General features: G+C 44.8%; 2 long non-coding RNA genes across 2 annotated transcripts in view; one reads left to right on the top strand and one right to left on the bottom strand.

Annotated features, from left to right (window-relative positions):
* Positions 1-22,069, bottom strand: part of LOC141134443 (uncharacterized) — a 320,727-nt gene that overhangs the window by 128,420 nt on the left and 170,238 nt on the right. The gene's annotated exons all lie outside the window — the stretch shown is intronic.
* Positions 16,220-20,636, top strand: LOC141131424 (uncharacterized). The gene is made up of 2 exons (XR_012242769.1): positions 16,220-16,328; positions 19,728-20,636. It is a non-coding gene; the product is annotated as an uncharacterized lncRNA (long non-coding RNA).

Raw genomic sequence — 22,069 nt, 5'->3', positions numbered from 1 at the left:
ATTTTGCTCCAGTTTTAGTAAATCAACTCCTTAGTGCCCTGGATTGAGACAAGTACACACTTTAGAGCAGAGGTACTGAATTAAAATCCACGAAGGTCCGATCAGTAAAATTTTCCTCCAACTGAGGTCCAAATCGCATGTTTGTGTAATGACTTCACACATCTTTTCCTCTTAAATCACAATCCCATTCTTTCATCGGATTCTCTGTTTTCCCCGGCATTTTACAATTCCCCCTTTACATCACAGTTTCCCCTTCACAGCAGGGTCCTCAGCCCACCTTCACATCCCACACCCCCTATTCACAGCAGCCTCCTCAGTCCCGCTTCATCTCACCCCCCCCCCCTTTCCCCACAGCTGTGTCCTCTGTCCCCTCCTTCACATTACCGCTCAACAGCGGTGTCCTCTGTCCCCTCCTTCACATTACCCCCCAACAGCGGTGTCCTCTGTCCCCTCCTTCAGATTACCCCTTACAGCGGTGTCCTCTGTTAACCCCCCCTTCACATGACCTCCCCACAGCGGTGTCCTCTGTCCCCCTTCACATTATCCCCCAACAGCGGTGTCCTCTGCCCCCCCCCTTTACATTAGTCCTCTGTCCCCCCTTCACATTATCCCCCAACAGCGGTGTCCTCTGTTCCCTCCTTCAGATTACCCACCAACAACGGTCTCCTCTGTCCCCTCCTTCACATGACGTCCCCACAGCGCTGTCCTCTGTCCCCCCTTCAAATTATCCCCCAACAGCGGTGTCCTCTGTCCCCCCCTTTACATTAGTCCTCTGTCCCCCCTTCACATTATACCCCAACAACGGTGTCCTCTGTCCCCCCTTAACATTACCCCCCAACAGCGGGGTCCTTTGCCCCCTTCACATTACCCCCCAACAGCAGTGTCCACTGTCTCCCCTTCACATTACCCCCCAATAGTGGTGTCCTCTGTCCCCCCTTCACATTACCCCCCCAGCAGCAGTGTTCTCTGTCCCCCTTTCACATTACCCCCCAAAAGCAGTGTCCTCTGTCCACCCCCTCACCCTACCCCCGCCCCCAAAGTGGTGTCCTCTGTCCTCCCCTTTACCTCCTCTCCTTTACCCCCCCCCACAGCAATGTCCTCTGTCCCCCCCTTCACGTTAACCCCCCACAGCTGTGGCCGCTGCCGCCTTCACATTTCCCCCCACAGCGGTGTCCTTTGTCCTCCCCTTCACCTTACCTCCCCCCCACAGCGGTCTCTTCTGTTCCCCCTTAACATCACCCCCCCAACAGTGGGGTCCTTTGCCCCCCTTCACATTACCCCCCAACAGCAGTGTCCACTGTCTCCCCTTCACATTACCCCCAAACAGCAGTGTCCCCTGTCCCCCCTTCACATTACCCCCCCCAACAGCGGTGTCCTCTGTCCCCCCCCTTTACCACCCCCCCACAGCGATGTCCTCTGTTCCCCCTTCATGTTACCCCCCCTACAGCAGTGTTCTCTGTCCCCCACTTCACATTACCCCCAACAGCAGTGTCCTCTGCCCCCCCCCCACCCTACCCCCGCCCCCAAAGTGGTGTCCTCTGTCCTCCCCTGAGGGCTTTGTTAGTTCATTTTCTCATGTTTGCCAAGGGTTCCTGTCTTCTGTTGCAGTGTTCCAAGACTGACCCCTGCTTCAGACCCTGGCTTTGTTTATCGTTATCCTGACTTCTGGAATCCCTGACTGCGGCTTTACCTCGACTATCCCTTGGCTATTCTTGTCAAGCCCCTGTGCACAGATTCACAGCCCAGGTAGCTTATCTCTTTGTTATCGTGTGCTGTGTGTATTTGCAAGGGTGAGCATACATCTCTGCGCCATGGACTCAAACCTAGGTAAGCTCTTACACTGGTGTTTCTAATATACTTCAGGCAGGCAGGTGATTCAGTTAGCTGCAGTGTATTTAATATATATATATATATATATATATATATATATATATATATATATATATATATATATATACACACATCCACTGCATACAGTTTAGCTATATCTCACTTCAGGCCATTCCTGGTGTACTGTTTCTAATATACTTCAGGCAGGCAGGTGATTCAGTTAGCTGCAGTGTATTTAATATATATATATATATATATATATATATATATATATATATATACACAGATGGTCCTGTGTGTGTATATATATATATATATATATATATATATATATATATATATATATCCACTGCATACAGTTTAGCTATAGCTCACTGCAGGCCGTTCCTGGTGTACTCTTTCTAATATACTTCATGCAAGCGATTCAGTTAGCTGCAGTGTATATATATATATATATATATATATATATATATATACACAGATATATATACATACAGATATACAGATATATATACAGATATATATACACAGATAGCTGCAGTGTATATATATATATATATATATATATATATATATATATATATATATATATATATATATCCACTCTGCATACAGTTTAGCTATATCTCTCTGCAGGCCGTTCCTGGTGTACTCTTTCTAATATACTTCTGGCAGGCAGGTGATTCAGTTAGCTGCAGTGTATTTAATATATATATACAGATAGTCTTGTGTATATGTGTATATATATATATATATATATATATATATACACACATACATACATATACACACTGCATACAGTTTAGCTATATCTCACTGCGGGCCATTCCTGGTGTACTGTTTCTAATATACTTCAGGCCGCGTACACAGTACTGTGCACCCCTAGTGCAGTTGCTACTACTTTCCTGGTGGTGTACACAGCACACAATACATACAGTGCACCTATAGTTGCTATTAGACTTCTGGTGGTGTACACAATACTGTGCACCCATAGTGCAGTTGCTACTACTTTTCTGGTGGTGTACACAATACAGTACACCCATAGTTGTTATTACACTTCTGTTGGTGTACACAGTACCGTGCACCCATAGTGCAGTTGCTACTACTTTTCTGGTGGTGTACACAGTACACAATACATACAGTGCACCCATAGTTGCTATTATACTTCTGGTGGTGTACACAATACCGTGCACCCATAGTGCAGTTGCTACTACTTTTCTGGTGGTGTATACAGTGTAGTGTGGTGTTGCAAAACAAAATTCCCATCATGTCCGGAAGGCCACCAAGGAGAGGCAGATGCCCACAGGCCACTAAAAGAGGGCAAGCAGGCTCTGTGTCTACAGTCCGCAATGCTGGTCATAGACATGGTGCATCTTCTGCAAGTGGCCGTGTGGGGCACGCTTGTCCTTTTTTTCTGCTGCTGGGACAGGGGCAGAAAAATTGGGCCTTTGGTGGTGGTGGTGCCACAACACTGTAACCCCTCACAGATACTCTTGTTGGGCGCAGGAACAGGCCCTGCTGTGAAATATTCGATTAGAAATTGTAATTGCATGCCCCTGTTAAACAAGGACAGAAAAATTGGGCCTTAGGTAGTGGTGGTGGTGCCCTAAACCAAAAATATTGTTGGAAGCTAGCATCATCAAGATTGAGGAGGAATAGGATAGTCACTCAGCATAGGCAGTCTTCAAGGGATCCCACATCCATAGAAAAATCAATCAGTTACATCAGCATCAGGTGCTTGATAGCTGCTGCTGATCCAAGACTGATTCATTTTTATGAACGTGAGCCTATCAAGGGAGTCTGTAGAGAGGCGCACTCTATGATCCATTACAAACCCTCCAGCAGCACTGAATGTGCATTCAGAAAGAACGCTGGATGCAGGACAGGCCAGTAGATCAATTGCATATTGAGCAAGTTCTGGCCAGTGGTCCATCCTCAAGACCCAGTAACCCCGTGGATGCTCTGTTGGAAAGGTCTCCAAGTCTGCTATTGCCCCCAGATATTCCTGCACCATGTAATGCAAATGCTGACGATGATTGCTTGAACCGATCAGACCTTGGCACTGAGGACTGAAAAATTGTCTAAAGGCATCGGTCAGCTGGCCACCTTCTCCACTGCTCTTCCTCTGACTGAACTAAGCTGTCATGATTATGCAGTAATCTTTGTCTGTCAGCTTACCTCTCCTCCATGTGTTCACCTTTAGAGGCCAGCCACTCTCATCTGGCTACTTAAATAATCTCTCCTCAAAGCATGGCTCCACCCCAGCCCTTATCAAGCAACTCTATATTAACCTGTGCACTGCAAGCCTGCCTTGCTGATCAACCTTTGCGTGTTTAGCTTCCATGTGCATCTTGCTGTGTCTTCTACGTCTGATTCCAGTTACCGATCTTGGCTTGTTCTTGACTATCCCTGCCTGCTTGAGACCCTGACCTTTGGCGTGTTCTATGTTTATCCTTGTCTGCTAGTCGCCCAACCTTTGACTTATTCTCTTACTATCTCTGTCCTCCTGTAGCCTACTGTGGGGGTGAGCTGGGAGACCCTGGGGGTCGCGACCTGGAGCCAGTTGCAGCCCAGTCCATCCTCACCACTAGAGGCTCTGGTGAACTCTGGCTCTTAGACTCCGTGCCCTGGGGAATCTTGCGCTCTAGCCCCTGTGGGATCCGTGTTGGTGTTCCAGCAGACCTGCCTTCCTTAACCACCTAGACTCCCATCCGCAGCAGTCAGCCGTAGGGTCCACTACTTTTGCGGTGCACTCCTGACCCCAACAGTGTGCATCTGTCACCTGGCGTCAGGTGACCTGACAGAAGCCTCAGCAACACGTTGTCCAGCACCAGGAAATTGTAACCCCACAGGGTCTGGAAATGCATTGCACAAACCTTTCTTCAAGGCTTCCTGAAGATGTTTAAGATGTTTCATCCTCTGCTCCCTCTGCGAAGGCAGAATGAGTTCTACAACCTTACCCTTGTAACGTGGATCAAGAAGGGTTGCCAGCCAGAAATAATTCCTTCTCTTTGATACCACGAATCCTAGGGTGCTTACGCTGCATGGCCTCCCTGATTCTGCAAAGCCTGCGAAAGTTTGCAGAGGCATTCGATTCTGAGTCCTCTAGGTCACTAAGGATCACATGATCCGTAACAACCTCCTCCCAGCCACGTACAACTCCTTGGGTTTCTGGGGATTGAAAACCATCCCTTGAAGACTGCTGCTGAGTGTTATCCTCCAAGTCCATGCTGACACAATCCTCCTCCTCCTCCTCCTCCTCTTCTTCCTGTGTGTTTTGTGGGCCTGTAGGAATAATATCTGGATAAAGGGGGCCTTGAGAGGTAAGGAAGTCCTCCTCTTCCTCACACTGTTCTGCCTCAAGTGCCCTTCCATTATTCCATGAAGCGTGTGTTCCAACAGGAAGACAAGAGGGACAGTGTCACTAATGCATGCATTGTCGCTGCTCACCATCCTCGTGGCCTCATCAAATGGTGACAGGACAGTGCATGCATCCTTGATCAGTAGCCACTGGCATGGTGAAAAGAAGCCAAGCCCCCCTGACCCTGTCCTGGTGCTATACTCACACAGGTACTCATTGATGGCTCTCTGCTGCATGTACTGCCGCTGCAGCATTGTCAACGTTGACTTCCACCTGGTGGACATGTCACAAATGAAGCGGTTGGTGGGCAGGTTGCATTCCCTTTGAATGTCAGCCAGCCGAGCACTGGCATTGTATGACCGTTGGAAATGACCACAGACTTTTCTGGCCTGCCTCAGGAGATCTTGTAAGCCTGGGTACCTGCACAAGAAATGCTGCACCACCAAATTCAGGATGTGTGCCAAACATGGAACATGGGTCAAGTGTCCCTGTCGGAGGGCGGAGAGAAGGTTGGTGCCATTGTCGCATACAACCATTCCTGGCTGAAGCTGGCATGGCATCAACCACCTCTGAGCCTGCCCCTGCAGAGCTGACAGAATCTCTGCCCCAGTGTGGCTCCTGTCCCCTAAGCAGTGGTTTAACCTTAAACTATGTAGAGGGTTCTTTACTGTAATTGCGGAAAGGATGTGGAATTCCCTTCCACAGGCGGTGGTCTCAGCGGGGGGCATCGATAGTTTCAAGAAACTATTAGATAAGCACCTGAACGACCGCAACATATATACAATGTAATACTGACATATAATCACACACACAGGTTGGACTTGATCGACTTGTGTCTTTTTTCAACCTCACTTACTATGTAACTATGTAACTCATGCACCTCATGGCATGTTTTTGCCTGAGTGCTTGCATAGCCCCTTGAACGCTTACGGAGCACCGCTGGTTCAGAGAACAAATCTGCAGAAGAGGCCATAGAGGAAGAAGAAGAGAAAGGGGTGGAGGAGAGAGCTGTGGCAGAATCACCACTAGCATTTTGGAGGCGTGGTGGCGGAACAAGCTCCAACAATAATGAACCCTGTCCTGCATCCTTCCCAGCTGTCAGCAGAGTTACCCAGTGCACCGTGAAGGAAAGATAACATCCCTGCCCATGTCTGCTAGACCATGAGTTTAAAGCATTGCCTTTCACATGCCGGTAGAGAGCTTGAATGGCCTTCCATTAAAAGGAAATGGCGTTTTGGAACCTGCAACTGAGGTACAGCACATTCCACAAATTCATAAAAGTGGGCAGAATCTACCAGCTGAAAAGGCAGTAGTTGCAGTGCTAGCAATTTGGCCAAGCTGGCATTCAAGCTAGCATTCAGACTGTGAGCATGTGGATGGCTGGGACCGAATTTCTTTTTACAGTTTAGCAACTAGGGTAGGAAAATTTGCCTGCTAAAATCAGATGGTGGTATGCTGCTAGCAGATTGGCTGCAAGTACTTGGTGCACCTATTGCTATACCTTCATTCCTCTCAGTGCAGGTTTTCGAGAGGACTGGAGTAGGGTTGGAGATCCCAGATGAGGAGCAAGGAGAAGTCCACCTTTTTCTTTGATGTGGGTCTATTGACTTGTTGCCTTATGAGTTTATGTGACATTAATAGCAAAATATTGGAAATATGAATATATTTAATTTATATTTAATTATTTATATTTATATATTTAATTTATATTTAATTTATTTATATTTAATGAATATATTTAATTTAGCTTTTATCTATGTAGGGCAGAACATATTATCTTTACAGAAATCTCTGGTAGACCAGGCAAGTCGGTGCCTAGGCTTGTGTATAAAAACAATGGGATCCAAACCTTATTGTTTTACACATACTTCAAAGGATCCCATGCTGGAATATGTAATGAAGGGAGGCCAACCCGTAATCAATACTTAACTTCCCGGGAAAATTAAAGTTAAGCTCCTGCTCAGAATAGTCACAAGGATTTGCATTAAAGGGGGCTGACTTATACAAAGTATAGGGATTAGAGCTGAAGATAATTGGACAACTCTGGACAGCTGCTCTCCAATGAGAAGTTTCTTGTGCCTTTTATTTTAAAAACAGGATCACGTTCTACAAACCACAGCATATATTAGGTTAGGTATATTACGTGTTTCACACTACCGAGAGTGTGAAATGTGTTAGCCTGTATTGCTTTGCTGTGGTTTGTACAGTGTGATCCTGTTTTTCCTAATAAAAGGCACAAGAAACCTCTCATTGGAGTGCGGCTGTCCAGAGTTGTCCAATTATCTTCATTCGCTATATGCATTTGCCAGCACCTGGGGCTCTTCATTCCTAGAGGAGAGGCTTTCATTTCGGTGGACCTGCCTGGAGCGGTGGTATCCCTTCTCTTTATAGGGATTGGAGATGTAGCCAGTCCTTAACCAGGAATAGGGAAGCTCACCAATCAGAGCCACACTATGCCAACCAATGAGGCATCAGCATGTAATGAAATACACAGACTAGATGGGAGGGAAACACACACTTTTATGGGAGAGCAACCAACAGAATGGAACCTTGGTGCAAAGGGTAATTATGGGAAAGGTCTGCATTTTACTTGTAACTAAATATGTTTGCAGATTAATGTTTTCAGGAATATACTCTGTATTCCTTCATGTAATTCTCTCATTTTAACCTAATATTTTCTTCCTTGGTGTAGACTATAGATAGATGGTTGTGTATTAGATACACTTTCAACCACTCACCAATAAATGTTGTTATTGTGTTAAAGCGTTCACTCATGGTCAAAGAACTCTCATTTAACCCAAATCATATCTGAGAGCTATTAAATCTCAAATATAGTATACGGGAAAAAGACTGCATGGGAGGTCTTCATATGTCTGGTCAAGCATGTGGTGCCCAAGCGTCTGCTGTTGTGGCCACGCTTGATCCGCTTCAGACATAGGTTGCAAACAGCAATAGTGCAATCTGTTGCACACGTGTCCAAAAGGCCCACACCAAGGGTCTTTTCAAAATCAGCGGGGAGTCAGCAGCGTCCTGCACCTGCAGAGCTCTGCGGTGTGATGCAGTAGGGTAGCTGCCCTTAAGCTGCCCCCTAGAGGACATCCTGCCTCATTGGAGTTGTGCCTCCTCCTCCTCCTCTATTCTATCAGGCACCCAAGTAGAGTCAGTGACCTCATCATCCCCTCCCTCCTTGTCACTGGAGCTAACATGGCACTATGCTGCAGCTGGGGAAACATGACTGCCAGTTTCTTGTGCTTCTTAGGCACCCCCTCTCTCTAGGCTCACGTTACTCCCTTCCTCAACCTGGGAACCAACATCGGAGCCTTCAAATCGCTGCACATCCTGCAGCAGCATGTACCCAACACTGTGGTCGAATAGTTCGGGGGACTCCTCCGTGCATGATGGTGGGGCTAAGGAAAGAGTGACTGTGGACAAGGAGCCGGTGGAATAGGCCGCTTTGGCAGCTGCACAGGAAGGAAAGCTACTCTGAGCCTAGGTGACAGAGGATGAGGAGGATGAGGATTGCTTTGGTATCCACTCCACCAACTCTTCTGCATGTTCTGGCTCAATAACACGGCCAGCACCAGAAAAAAAGGACAAGTGTGCCCCACGGCCACGGACATGATGCAGAGGATGCACCATGTCCATGACCAGCACTGTTGACTGTAGACACAGAGCCTGCTTGCCCTCTTTTAGTGGCCTGTGAGCATCTGCCTCTCCTTGGTGGCCTTCTGGATATGATGTATATTTTGTTTTGCAACACTGCACTACACTGTATTGTGTACTGTGTACACCACCAGAAAAGTAGTAGCAACTGCACTACGGCTGCACTGTATTGTAATTACAATTTTTGTCTAATATTTCACAGCAGGGCCCGTTCTTGCACTCAACAAGAGTATCTGTAAAGGCTTTACAGTGTTGTGCCACCGCCACCTAAGGCCCAATTTTTCAGCCCCTGTTTAACAGAGGCATGTAATTACAATTTTTGATATAATATTTCACAGCAGGGCCCGTCCCAGCACCCACCAAGAGTAACTGTGAGGGCTTACAGTGTTCTGGTACCACCAACACCTAAGGCGGTCCCCTATTTTCAAACATCAGACTTACAAACGACTCCTACTTACAAACGGAGGGAAACAACAGGAAGTGAGAGGAACTCTACCCCTAGGAAGGGAAATTCTCTCCTGTAAGAGTTAATATAGGAAAAAGGTGTCACCACTGATGCTTTATCACCAATCCTTGTTTCCCTAATAACCCAAAATTTTCTAAATCCAATTGTCATTGGGGCAGAAAGTGAGGTGAAAACTTATGAACAGGGGCACAGACAGCAAAACAAATGTTACAGGGGTGATAACCCTGCCCTATATTATCCAAAAAGCTTAAAACTAGATTTTTGGGCTGGAGCTACACTTAAAAAATTTACCTGTTCCAAATTACAAACTGATTCAACTTAACAACAAACCTATAGTCCCTATCTTGTTTGTAACCCGGGGACCGCCTGTATACTGCTGTTCAGAGTATATAGGGCCTAGGGGCCCCACGCCTTTTTTTATTTATTTAGGTGCGGGGTTCCCTTTAATATCCATACCAGACTCAAAGGGCCCGGTAATGGGCTGGGGGGGGCAGGGCAACATTACATTACATTACAGCTGCAAGCGGTTTTAAATTAATTTTTTTCTTTAGAAATGTAATTTTGTGCAGGGACTGTTCTAAACACGGGAAAAATGCGCCACTTTACAGGCATACTATACACACCCCCCAGGCATGATATTTAAAGGAATATTAAACGTTTATTGTTTCACTTTAAGCGTTATTAAAATCACTGCTCCCGAAAAAACTGCCATTTTTAAAACTTTTTTTTGTATTGATACATGTCCCCTGGGGCAGGACCCGGGTCCCCAAATACTTTTTATGACAATAACTTGCATATTAGCCTTTAAAATTTGCACTTTTGATTTTTCACGTGCGAGTCCCATAGACTTTAACGGGGTCCGCGTGTTCGCACAAATTTTTGGTCTGTTTGCATGTTCTGCCGTGAACCGAACCGGAGGTGTTTGGCTCATCCCTAGTGGACAGCCTTCCCAGAAGAGTTGAAGCGGTTATAGCCGCAAAGGGTGGGCCAACTTAATATTGAACCCTATGGACTAATGCCCCATACACACGATCGGACATTCCGACAACAAAATCCATGGATTTTTTCCGACGGATGTTGGCTCAAACTTGTCTTGCATACACACGGTCACACAAAGTTGTCGGAAAATCTGATCGTTCTGAGCGCGGTGACGTAATACACATACCTCAGGACTATAAACGGGGCAGTAGCCAATAGCTTTCGTCTCTTAATTTATTCTGAGCATGCGTGGCACTTTGTGCGTCGGATTTGTATACACACAATCGGAATTTCCGACAACGAATTTTGTTGTCGGAAAATTTTATAGCAAGCTCTCAAACTTTGTGTGTCAGAAATTCCGATGGAAAATGTGTGATGGAGCCCACACACGGTCGGAATTTCCAACAACAAGGTCCTATCACACATTTTCCGTCTGAAAATCCGACCATGTGTACAGGGCATAAGAGTGGGATGCCATTTAAGTTCATGTGCATGTAAAGGCAGGCATCCCAATATTTTTAACAATATGGTATAAATAAATTTATATATATATATATATATATATATATATATTTATGGTTGAAGCCCTATGGCCGATACGGACACGAACAACATAGACTTATGATAAGACTTACAACATGAAATGGACCTGACGTGTGCCTTGGTTTGATGGCCAGCATACCAAAATAAGGGGGCATACCGAAGATTATAAATGAATATTGCGAAAGAGAAATGATTGAGAAATGCCCTAAAAAGGGGATGGGAGGGTGGATACCCCCCCCCCCCCGGCTCCTCCCATAAATTCAGGCCAGCATACTGGCCTTCTTACTTATGGTTGAAGCCCTATGGCCGATACGGACACTAACAACATTTGATAACAACATAGACTTATGATAAGACTTACAACATAAAATGGACCTGACGTGTGCCTTGGTCTGATGGCCGGCATACCAAAATAAGGGGGCAAAAACATTCAGGTAGGGTTAAGTTTTATTGGTTTTAGTCTTGTTCATTGAGTGAGTTTGGTAAATGCTTGTGACATTTCCACCTGAGGATTGGGTATGTACCGGGCAAAGCAGTCAGACTTCCACCTGCCTAATCTCTTAATAACATGATCTGGGACCCCATGCCGAGATGCTGTCGAGGCTGCTCCGATACGGAAAGAGTGACCGGAGTACTGAGTGGGGTTGAGGTGTAGGTTACGAAGAATCCTCACGTGTTCCACGAACGGGCTGGCATTTAAAGGTTTGACCGGAAAGGGTAGAAGGGGACTAGAATCTGACTGTTCGGGCAGGAGTGACAGTAAGCGGTTAAGTATGGTAACTGGACACCAGCTATTGTTAGTTTTGTAGAGGTGGATATCTACTCCGAGGCCTGATTGCTGGGTTTTGGATACTGCAAGATGGAGGACGAAATGGTCTTGGTAGCGAACCAAGTGAGGTCTGCACAGGACTTGGCCTGCGGGGTTATTGCCACCACCAGGCCGCAGGAACCCGTAGTAGGCCAGATAGATAGCTGCTTGTATGACCAAGCTAGGAAGAAGACCAAACGGAGAATTGGCAAGCATAGTGAACATGTCTCTAAAGATGTCACTTGTTATAGGCAGGCGTTTGGCCTTGACTATTGGCTGTTGTTTCTGCATGCCACGTAGGCTGCCTCGGATCGCATGGCTTGCGAACAAGGACGGTCTTGCGGGATCTTGTAGAGCCAGAAAGTGTTGGATGCCAGCTAAGTATAGGCGGACTGTATTGTGGGACAGGGCCAAGTGACTATGGCAGTATGAGATAAAGGCCAGTATGTGTTTGGCATCTGTCGTAGTTCCCACTGAGCAGTTTGCTAGGAATTTGTGGAAAGTGCTCCAAGCTATATGGTAAGCTTTGAGCGTGAGACTGGTTGATGAGCTGGGTCGCTCTGCTGAGATGCTGTTCTAGTCCAGAGTGAGCTGAGGATACAGGCTGATACAGGGTCAGCTCCGGGAACCTGCCGAAAGAAGGTGAAATTAAAATGAGACTCTGCGGCAAGGTTGAATTTGCCCAGAATTAATGTACAGTGGATGTTGAATTGGTGCTAAAGGGAAAGTTGTACCAGCCTGCGTAGGAAGGACATAACCAAGAGCGACTTAGACCTGCCTTTAGTAATGATATCTGCCGTGGCCTGGTTGTCGGTAGTAAAGGCCACAGTTTGCCCTGTCAAGATATGACCCCAGAGCTGGGCGGCTGCCACGATCGGGTAAAGCTCGTAGAGAGAGGAAGTAAACCCGGGGATTGCAAGTATCTCTGGAGGCCAGGGTCCTGCAAACCAATGATGGGCAAAAATTGTAGCGAAGCCTGTGGAGGCTGCGGCATCTGTAACTACCTGCGGTGATTGGTGTGATATCAAAGGTATAAACATGGATATACCATTCCAGGTGGAAATGAACTCCTCCCACATTGATAAGTCTGCTATTGCTGCAGTGTCCAAATTAAGGACCTGATCGGGGTTCTGTGCCTGTGAGAGGTAGACTAGGAGGCGTGACACAAAGGACCCAACCTGGGGAATGATTCGCATGGCGAAATTGAGCATGCCCAACAGGGACTGGAGCTGCTTTTTAGTACATCCTCTTGTGTGGGTGAATTCTTGGAGAACTGACCTAATTCGGTTTAATTTGTCAAGGGGGAGGCTAGCCTGCATGGAGCAAGTATCTAGGTTAACTCCGAGGAAGGTGATGGAGTGTGCTGGTCCGTCAACCTTGTGTTCAGCGATGGGGACATTGAGATTCCCAAAGACTACTCTCAATTTGTTGAGGTCTCCTGGGGCATGCTGGGCTGTTCGATTAACAAGAAGTTGTCCAGGTAATGGATGACCTCTTGGCACTGAGCCTTATGTATAAGTATCCAGGGGAGGGTCTGTGCGAAAGTGTTGAAGAGCCAGGGGCTGCTTTTAGAACCAAAAGTCAGCTTGGTAGCGAAGTAGTACGCCTCTTTCCACTTAATGTCGTGCCAACACCAGAGGGACGGGTGGATAGGCAGGAGTTTAAAGGCGTCTGAGATGTTGGCCTTAGAGAGCCAGGCGCCTGTGCCTGTTTTGATAATGGCCTGAATTGCCATGTCTATGGAGGCATACTTCAGGGAAAACTCCTCGGAGGGAATTAGGGAATTCAGGCTGGGAATGTGGGAAGAATGAGGCGCAGACAGGTCGTACACCAAGCGAGCTTTATTCGAGAACTTGCCCTTGACAAGCCCAATAGGGCTAACTCTCCTAAGTGACGAAAGGGGGCTGTGTGAAGGGGCCTATGATGAAGTCTCGCTCCAGTTCGGCCTGTAATAGCTGGTCTATGGCCTGCTCGTCGGTGGCCGCTGAGCGGAGGTTCCTGCATTCATAGGTTGTATGGGGCAGAGAGATAAGGCCAGTGTGGAACCCTGCTGTAAATCCTTGGATAAGGAAGGTGGCCAGGGAAGGAGTAGGGTGTGAGGAAAGATAGAGCCCCAGCCACAGGACATTGACTCGGCCTAGTCATGCTATCTTCTGCTGCTTGACCTCACATAAATTTATTGGTTGTGCCCTCTGAAATATGATGCAGATATGGAGCAGGCGAAATTGGCTAAAATTACATGAGCCGTACTTGTAGTTGTTACAAATGGCTGCTCCTCCTACGGTCCGAACTGAGCATCCGAACTTGTCCACTTTGGACGTCTGTGCGGGGGCCGACAGGCCTTGCATTGCACCGGAGGTGGAGGGGAACTCGAATGGGCGAGTAACTGCCGCGTTAGCGCACCAGGCAGCGGTATGGGAGGAGGATTGGCAAATAGCGCACAATGGTGAGCGCATGCCAGCAAAGTGACGGCAGAACAATTCAGTGTCCAAAAGGCTCCAATCCATGCCTGTCTGAAATTGTGCCAACCTGGCTGCTGCTTTTGTGGAGAAGGAACTATGGTAATCGTAAAATGAAAAACCTCCATATTTGTAGCCCAAGTCCACCACAGTGTGGAGATATAGATCCAGTTCATCCCTTCTGCTGGGGGAGGCTGAGCATAAGACATCCCTGACCATGCCGAAGGCCAGCGCAAACTCTGGGACGGACAACTTTCGGTTGAGCCTAGGATCTTTGGCCTTGAGGACCACTGACACGTCTCCCCAGGTATAGGCTTTGTTCTCTGCCAAGTCGTGGACTGAAATGAGTAGGGAGGCGAGGTTGACGATCTTGCCATCCAGGATGTCCTTCCTAATGTTGGCTGGGACCAGATGTGCTGGGCAGATAGTGGGACTTGTCCCTGTAGAACCTGCAGGAAGGGGTGTCAGCACCTGTACTGTGGGTGGGTCAGGGATGGTCGTGGCCGGGTAAGCCTCCAAGAGTGCCACTCTGGCTTGGACATCCATGACTGTAGTCGACAAAGATTACACCATGGTGTGAAGTTGGGATATAGCAGCGGAAATTGTTTCGAGAGAAGCCTGTTGAGTACTGGGCCCAGCTGTGGCTGGCGGGGGGAAGAGGAGCTTAAAAAGCTCTGCCTTCCTGGCCGTAGCAGGGAAAGGCACACCCCTGCGCTTCAGTTCCGCTGTTAATTTGGGGATGGTCCATCCCCTGAGGGACTGCACACTGCCACTGTCTGAAATTGGGGAAGGTGACAGAGGGGCGGTGATGTCTTCGCTGCCAGCTTGAGACATGGCTCTAGGTGGCTTGTGCCCTGGAAGTGATTTGTTGTCTTTTGAGGTTGCAAGATGGTCGACCGGAACCTATTGAGGGTGACATAAAATTGACATTGTTTCTTTTTCTGTGTCAGCATACGTACCTAGCTCCTGTCCTTTTTGGAGGGGGGGTTTTTTTTGTTTTTTTTTTGTTTTTTTTCACCTGGGGGAATACCATCCAACCTGGTGCAGGGTGGACCTACTGAACTTGACTGACCTGGAGAGAGAAATGACATATGACAACTGGTGAGGGGTTTGACTATCTGAATTGAAAAGGTGACTTAAATGACTGACTTGTGTAACTTTGCAGTGCGTTTATGCGAGTTTGTCGATTTGGAGTGGTTTTTGATTTTTTTTTTCTTCTCGACTTGATGCGACTGTTGCATGAAATGAAATGAGTGAAATGTCTATGCCTGGATGAAGGCATGAAACAGTGCCGCGACTGCGACAAGTAAGTAATCAAACTGTGGAAAAATGAAATGAAATGAAATGAGGCCAAGCCAACTGGGGCACGCCGAGACGAATTGATGCATCTCGGATGCCACTGGATTCGAATCGGAGCGCGGTATGTCACAGTGAAATGAAGGAACTGTTTGCCATGACAGAGACATGAAACAGTCGAGCCGCGGCTGCGACTGACAACGAACCGGACTCTGAAGCATGTACTGAAATGAGGCCAAAAAACAACTGGGGCACACCGGGACGAATCTCAGATGCGACTGGATTCGAATCGGAGCGTGGTACGTGACGGCAAAATGAAATGATTTGCCATGACAGAGGCACGAATCGGTTGGCTGCAACTGCAACTGACTACGAACCGGACTCTGGAGCATGTACTGAAATGAGGCCAAAAACCCTGGGGCATGCCGGGACGAATCACTGCATCTCGGATGTGTAATGGAAATTTGTACGTTCTGTATATAATTGTATTGTATTTTGTATGTATTGCACACTGCCCTCACTGTGCACGGCACTAATAATGTTTTCAGTAAATGTTTACATTCTTTCGAGTCCTGATTAGAATTAGCCTGCCTATGTAACGCCCCTTGTTACCATAAATGTACAATTGTAATATTAATGTGATACCTACGTAATCATGTGCATAAAAACCTTCAATTGCGTCATAATAAAGCAGAACAGTAATTTGGAAAGATGCTGAGCGTATCTTTTGTGTCTGTTCCCTACTGCAGTAGTTATTATTAATTTGGAACCACTAATCAATATGAGGATAGGAGTTGCCTATCATCAATTTAGCCGAGTCATGCATGGCGAGCTTTGCCTTAGGAGGGGATTCCAGGTGACCCTGAGTATCCGAAACGAGGAGCTTGAGACGATCCGGGAATTTCTGATAATCAGCCGGCTGAGGTAAGCCTTTTGCTTACATTTGAGTTATCAGACTTCCTTGATCGGTAAGGCATTTTCGGGACAAAGGGTACCTATTTTACTCCCCTTAATCGAACTGTATTGATTGGTGGTTATATGTTATGTTGTCCCTGTCTATTGTCCATCGGAGTGTTATAAATAAGAAAGGGAAGAATAGTACTGTTCACAGGTATATGTAGTACATCTGCTAGATAAAGTAGTTTAGAGGCAAGAGGGTATAGGCACAAGTAGAGAAGAGAGAAGACTGGCCAGTCATTATGGGCATTGAATTAAGTAAGGGAATGAAGGGTAAGAGACCCTCAAAAATGCCCAGCGCAAGAGAAGCGCTATATATGAACCGAAGGTGTGGTTCCGCCTATACTGAGCCCCTATATTAATGGTTAAAGTGGACAGAGATCCACAATAGGTAATTGGGTTACCAAGGTCCACAGGGACTAAGAATCATGCAGAGTAAACAGCTAGAGAAACAGCTATCAATGTGAGCAGGATGGATCAAGGGTGACATTAGAACTAGACAGAAAGGGACATTTTCATGTAAGTTGTGGGATGAATTTGGGATCAGGCACTACAACTAGTAAAAGTCAGAAACAGAGAAATGAGAGTTAAAACAGAATACTTTATATGTTGTCAGAGAGGGAAGATGGGATGAGCACTGTGGCTCCCCATCTGATCATAGAATCATAGAAGCTAGATATAAAAGTTATTTAAACAAAATAAGGAAAGCAGAATTTAGGCAGGAAAATATTAAAGAGTTAAAAGAAAGTGAGAGAATGATATGCACATGTTGTGTACAAATGGGAAAAATGTATGTGCGAATGCTGGGACCTTTAGTTCTATTGCTTGTGTGTGCCATGTACGCAGATGTGACCCCCTCCTTTATGCTCTCATGAAAGAAATGTGGCTGGGATGAGAGGTTAGTGATAAGCTGGAAGGACATCATGCCAATTTCTGTTTTTTAGACAAAACATTTATAACAAAATGTGCCGGGTTAACGAATCTAATGGTAAACAATGTGATCACAATTATTTTGAATCTGTTTTCCAAACACGGTAAAATGAAGGTTACATTTAACCGTGTATTACACAAATTGAATATCCTTTGATAGTGGAAACAGTGCATTTAAAAAAGGGAAATTAAGTAAAATTAAGTAATAATGAGTATTAATTTCTAATATGAGTTTAACAATTATATAGATATATTGAAACTGGTTTAGACAACCTTTGGTTGGAAATGAAATCCAGGTTATTGGGGAAATTTGTAAAAATGGGATTAGTTTAGATTAAGATAACAATTTTGTAATTTTACATTTATTCAATAAGCCCTTATTGAGAGAAAAAAAAGATTAAGATGAGGTTGTTATTTTGAATAAAGCTGCCATAATATTTAACAAAGCCAAGATGGATGGGATACATAAGAAGTTCTTCTACAAAAATGATATTGTAAGGTTTTTGATAATAACTTGATGTGCGGTCCATGATGTAAGAGTAATAATAAATAAAATTTAAATATAACAGACCCATCACATCAAGTCCACACACCCTGTTAGGATAGATGCCACCTGCAGCCAGTTGTGTTATAGTTTTTGATGCTTTCTGGTCCATCATACAGATTATTGATCCTTTTGTTTTTATTTATTTTTATTTTTGAAATCCAAAGCAGAATGTGTGGATTGTGAAATGATGTGCCCCTTTTTCTTGTAAGTGAAGTGGTATAGGCAGAAGAATAGTTTGGATTTATGGGCATCTCTCCATGACCGCAGGGTATTGTTATCATTTATTATAATATTGCCAGGAAGAAGTTGTCTTTTGAAACATGAAACTGGAGTTCTTACACAAATAGTGTGATAGAAAACAAGCCATTGTAATATATTCATGCAAGCTGGACCCAGTAATGAAGGGTTCATCCTGATATATCAGAGCTGTAGCTTTTATGCAAAGGTGCTATTAGACAAAGTTAGATATTGTTTTGGTCAATGGTCCGACATTCTGCGCAGCAAATATACAGATAACTAAATGTTTGTCTAATGAAAGGTTTAAAATATGAGTTTATTTATGTACAAATCTAACAATGAAAAATGTGGACATTTATTCAAAAGAAAGGAAAAACCACATGTGTTAAATTGATGGTGTAGGAATCAGCTGCTGTGAGCCCCGTGCGGGACACACTCCCTGAAGACCCAGATATTACATTTTTTGTAGATTTGAGTATGCAGTTTATCACCCAGAAAGATACTCTGTATTCAAAGTCATTGGATCCTTTTTGCCCAGCTCAAGAAGCAGAGCTCCATGTTTTAGCAAAGCCTGTGAGCTATAAAAAGAGTGTATATTTATATAGATAGTCGAGATATAGAGAGCTTTTGGTTCCATTTGAAGGGCCAGAAGTTTGTTTTTACTTCGGCAGGTAAACCAACCAAGCATGCCAAGTTAATTTGATTGGCTGTTTTCAGCCTTCCAGCTTCTTGCTGAGGTAGCCATATTAACTTTCACACATGGAAGCAGACCAGGTGACTCTAAGGATGCTGCATTTACAGCCCCGGACACTTGATGGGTCTGTGCAACTCACAGATTCCACCCTAGTTCTGGCCCAGTATAGCTGGGATTAATAATTCAACTTTAAGGACCCCAGAACGAGAAGAACAAGTGGTCCACAGGGGGCAACTTCTTATGAAACAGGACTTTGGAAAAAGTGATCATTTATGTCTGCCAACCACTCTTTTCCCTTCAGCTTGACACATGGACCGTGTCATCAGTCACAAGCAGTTATGGCTGCCTTAGTAAATGAGCGTGGGATAGAGCCAGGGTTCTCCACAGTTGTTTTTATAACATACCACTTCTTGTTTTACCTGTTACCAAAGGTGTTACCAAAAGCTGAACATCCCTCCCAGAGATTACAAAAAAGATATATCCAGATGCCCAAGTCAGGATCTTACAAGTATGCATTTTGTCTGTATGGACATGTTTTTTGGATGTCCAGTGGCAAATGCTACTGCAAAGGCCACAGTAAAAAGTGTTATCAGAAGTAGTTTGTAAGTACAGAGTGCCAGAAAGTACAGAGAGTAACAGAGGAAATCATTTTTTATAGGAGAGTCCTTACTAGAAGTTTTGCGGTTTTATTTTTACACCCCTTACTGTCTACAATGTAGCGGACAAAGTAGAGTAAGAAACTAGAAAACTTTTGCCTGAATGTTTTCTTATATTTTATGAAGCCCCTAGGGGGGGTGGTGGACTCTCTCCCTATGGGATTTGGTTTGGGAGTGTGTTACTCACTTGCTAATATTTTGTCTCAGCAGCTGAAGTCCTCCATTCGGATCTCACGGAGAATGTTGCTGATCTTTTAAGGTTTTTTGACAAACTCATTTATGTGTTTTCTCCCCAATTCCAGATCCTAAAAGTTTGGAAGGATCTAAAACTAAAGCCAGGTGACTTTTGGATTGTTAAGAGACATTTATATATATAAGGAAAAGTTTGGAGACTCAATACTGCATCTATTTCATGTACAGTTTTTGCAAAACTTGAAGGAAAAGTCACCTGGATCTACACCAGACACTGCAAAAATGACTAAATTAAAGAAATCTCTGTGTTTGATTTGTTTCCCTCTTGTGATCACAGTCTAGGGTACTTTTTGATTCAATTACTTTAATTGTAAGGGATATATATATTTGAAAAGTAGTTGAAGTCATGTTTAGCCATGTTGAAGTCATATTTGTCTTTTGTACGTCTTCCATTTTATGTAGAATTGTCTGTGTTTACATATGCTGATAAGTCAGCATGTCCACAATTCAGCTAGAAGGCCATTCTGGCCACAGGAGTGTACAGCCAGTACTCTGTAAATATGTCTTATCAATCATTTGTTTTTCACAATGAAAAGTCATTTTGTAATGAAAAAGTTGCTCAGCTATTATTTTCTCCACAATGGAGTTTTTTTGCCTCTTTGGCCAGGACTACCTCCACCTAAGCATGTGGAGGTTCCAGGTTAAAGGTGATAGCAGGTATGGTTAGTGATCAAAATATTGATCAAAAGAGGGGAGACTGTAATGGAAATTTGTACGTTCTGTATATAATTGTATTGTATTTTGTATGTATTGCACACTGCCCTCACTGTGCACGGCACTAATAATGTTTTCAGTAAATGTTTACATTCTTTCGAGTCCTGATTAGAATTAGCCTGCCTATGTAACGCCCCTTGTTACCATAAATGTACAATTGTAATATTAATGTGATACCTACGTAATCATGTGCATAAAAACCTTCAATTGCGTCATAATAAAGCAGAACAGTAATTTGGAAAGATGCTGAGCGTATCTTTTGTGTCTGTTCCCTACTGCAGTAGTTATTATTAATTTGGAACCACTAATCAATATGAGGATAGGAGTTGCCTATCATCAATTTAGCCGAGTCAGATGCGAGTGGATTCGAATCGGAATGTGATACGTGACAGTGAAATGATTGCCATGACAGAGACTCGAATCGGTGAGCCAAATTTTTTGCGACTAACAACGAAAACGGGCTCCGGAGCATGTACTGAAATAAGGCCAAAACCCTGGGGCGCGCCGGGACGAATCGGTGCATAAGGATGCAACTGGATTCGACCCGGGACATGATTCGTGACAGTGAAATGATTGCCATGACAGAGGCCTGAATCGGTGAGCCGTAAACTGCGACTAACAACGAACCAGACTCTGGAGCATGTACTGAAATGAGGCCGAAAAACAACTGGGGCACACCGGGACAAATCGGTGCATCACGGATGCCATTAGATTCGAATTGGAACGCGGTAGTGACAGAGAAATTAGTGAAATGATTGAAATGGTTGAAATGATTTGCTACGAATGAGACACGAGTCGGTGTGCCGCGATTTGCGACTGGCAACAACCTGTCTGTGGAGCATGGTACGGTGACGTAAAAACATTTGTGAGACGTTTAAACGGAGCGGTGCAATACTGTTGCTTCAAGGTTTGACTTATAGTGAAGTACATAAGGTGTCGCATGTTTGTTTATGATAGCGGTGCATGTGAGTGGCTAACGATACGGCTATGTGTAGGGTTTTTACGAATGACTCGTAAGTTTCAATATCAAGATCTGGTGACAAGATATCTAACATAAATGCATGAAATGAAAGGTCAAACGTAAAACCCTACCTGCGACAGCCGAGCCAGACACTTTGTACAAAACCACGATGGTAACGAAAGCCTCGAGAACGTCGAAAACGGAACTCACGAACGCTAACAAATCTCGACTAGTCGGGCTAGTGACGTAGTATCGCGCACAGGAAACCGACAAAGACCACAGGCGAGCGGGCTGGTTAAATACCCCCCCCGGGCTCCTCCCATAAATTCAGGCCAGCATACTGGCCTTCTTACATATATATATATATATATATATATATATATATATATATATATATATATATATACACACACACACATATATATATATATATATGTATATATATTATATATACACATACACACTTTTTTTTTTTTTGCCATATATTAGAAAGTGCACCTCCTCACCATTGGTTGCTCTTTACTCACCTTTCCCCAATAGACTCCAGCATACTATTCATGTATCATGCCTATCTCATGCCTGAATGACTGTATATTATTGCCAACAGAAGGACTGGACAGAAAATGAACACAGTGATTAATTAGGGGGATGGAGCATAAAGAACGCTGCAAACACATCCTTTATATTAGCAAAAACAAACAGCTAAAGCTTACAGCA

This window comes from Aquarana catesbeiana, linkage group LG03, assembly GCF_042186555.1.
Source record: "Aquarana catesbeiana isolate 2022-GZ linkage group LG03, ASM4218655v1, whole genome shotgun sequence".
Lineage (NCBI taxonomy): Eukaryota > Metazoa > Chordata > Amphibia > Anura > Ranidae > Aquarana > Aquarana catesbeiana.
The sequence above is the reverse complement of the archived record's forward strand: the minus strand, read 5'-3'. Positions and strand labels throughout refer to the sequence as shown.